This window comes from Belonocnema kinseyi, chromosome 2 (assembly GCF_010883055.1).
Source record: "Belonocnema kinseyi isolate 2016_QV_RU_SX_M_011 chromosome 2, B_treatae_v1, whole genome shotgun sequence".
NCBI classification, from domain to species: domain Eukaryota; kingdom Metazoa; phylum Arthropoda; class Insecta; order Hymenoptera; family Cynipidae; genus Belonocnema; species Belonocnema kinseyi.
In genome coordinates, this window is record NC_046658.1 from 87786901 (window position 1) to 87789188 (window position 2288).

The following is a 2288-nucleotide window of genomic DNA, read 5'->3' on the forward strand; positions in this document are numbered from 1 at the left end:
GAAAAAAAAAAACATAATGATTCAAATAAGGAAATAATTTTGCATCATACATTTTTTTCGATCTGAAGGATGGAATTAATTCTCTCTCAAAAATTTTTGATTTTCTTTTGATTTTAAATATTAATATTCTTAATTTCGATCAATTAGAAGAGAAAATAATATTCATAAATACTATTTTTCAGAAGTTATATTATTAAAATTATCAACGTTAAAAAAATAGCATTACTCTGCCTTATTATACATAATTGTTTTTTACTATGTATTAACAAATTAAATAATTAAAATGGAGTCATATATAAATACAGAATTATATAGGTTCAAAGAGAACGAGAAGAGGGCCTCGAGGGTACAGCAGGGTTTAAAAGAGGATATGGCGGGCTAGGTAGGGCTAAAGTAGGTACTATTTGGAATTACGCAAGGCTTAAATAGAACTCGGGAGATTTCAATAGTTTGAAGATATTTAAAAATACTTTGAAGATTCAACAGTACTTTAAAAGTTCTGAGCAATTTTTAAGTGCTATAAAAAATGTGAAGGTATTTTAAAAGATTTTATGAATTCGACATATTTGTGGATTATTTTTAAAGATTCCAAGAAATTTGGTATAGATTTTAACAACATTTTAAGGTATTTCAAAGAATTTTAGAGATTTTTTTTTTAATTTTAAGGAAATTTTAAGAATTTACGAAAGTTCAAGGTATCTTAAGGGCATGTGATACTTATAAAATTATCGATTTCACCAGTTTTAGATGCCCAGGCTTTTTTCTAGAATAATAAATATTTTGTCTTAAAAATTTTGGAAATGATAGCGAACATGCTAACGGACGTCCCTGCACATTTTTTTTGTGGGTTGATTAAAAAAAATTTTGCTAAATTTAATTAATTTGCATGGCGCTTAGGAATTAGTATCGAATTTATCAGCGTTGGGTTCCCCCGCCTTTTCCTTTTAGAATAATAAATGTTTTGTCTTAAAAATTTGGGAAATGACAGCGGACATGCTAACGGACGTCCCTGCACACTTTTTGTGGGTTAATTTAAAAAAATTTGGTTTTGCTAAAAATGTGTGTGTCTATTTCGAGGTTATGTGTGTTACAATTCAAGGAATATTTATATACATTTCAATCATTTGAATAGATTTCAAAGGTTTTTAAAGATTTAAGAGGATTTGAGGAATTCGACGGAAGTTTTAAGAGTTACTGGGTTAAAAATTTTGTTTTTGTTGTACAAAAAATAGATATGAATTAATTAAATTGATTATTGATATTATTATTGATTTAAATTGATCTTTTTGGATTTCAAATAAAAAAATAGTATTTTTATGTTTTTAAAGTGTTTTTTAAAATGTTTTTAAAATATATTTTTCGTTAAAAAGGTATCTCTTGTTGTTTAAAAATTCCACTATTTGATTAAAAATTGATCTATTTCATTAAAAATGTATTTTTTTAAAAATTCATCTTTGTTATTAGCATATAAATCTTTATAGTTAAATGTGTAACTGTTTTGTTAAAATATGATTTGTTTTAGTTAAGAATACAGGAAAAATTTTTTTTGTAATTAAACGCAATTGTTTTTAAATTCAAATTCATTTCATTTGCTGAGAAAATTGAAGTAATTGTTAATATTATTATTTAATTGAATTTATACCTTTAGTTGAAAATGATTATTTTTTCTTATTCATAATATTTTTGGGTGGAATTTTCGTCTTTTGACTTAAAACTTTCACTCTTTCGTAGAATATCCTATTTGCTTTATTAAAAATTAATTTTTTCAAACAGGAACTAACATATTCTATTTATCTTCTTGGTCAAGAATTTAAATATTAGATTTAAAAAATATGTTTTTTATTGAGAATTTATCTTTTTTGGTAGAAAATTAATCTTTTGTATCGAAAATTCATCTTAATGGTTCAAAATTTAACTTTTTTGTAGAAAACTGATCTTTTTCTTCAAAATTGAAACTGTTTGTTTAAAAAAAATCTATTTTGTTCAGGTTTTAACGACAGTGAAACCCTTCAATAGCCCTCCCTTCTATAGCCCTTCCGAGTATCGACGCCGCACCACAGGTAGGTTTAAAAGGAGCTGCGCGGGGTCTGCGGCAGTGATCCCAGAACTGAAACGAGACGTGGTCCAATACTATGACACGTCTATGTCCGTGTGAATATGGTAGGAGACGATATAAATGCCTGGGTTGCGCGCGCATCCCATTTCTCCTCTTCTGAATTTGAAAACTCGAAGGTGCACGATTGCCGGTCGGAACACTTCGGCGGTTCTATTTATATCTCTATCTGCTT

At 27.4% G+C, this 2288-nt stretch overlaps 1 protein-coding gene across 4 annotated transcripts in view; it reads left to right on the forward strand.

The window, feature by feature from the left end:
- LOC117167077 (esterase E4-like) overlaps positions 1-2288 on the forward strand; it is a 17165-nt gene that overhangs the window by 5215 nt on the left and 9662 nt on the right. The window lies entirely within an intron of this gene.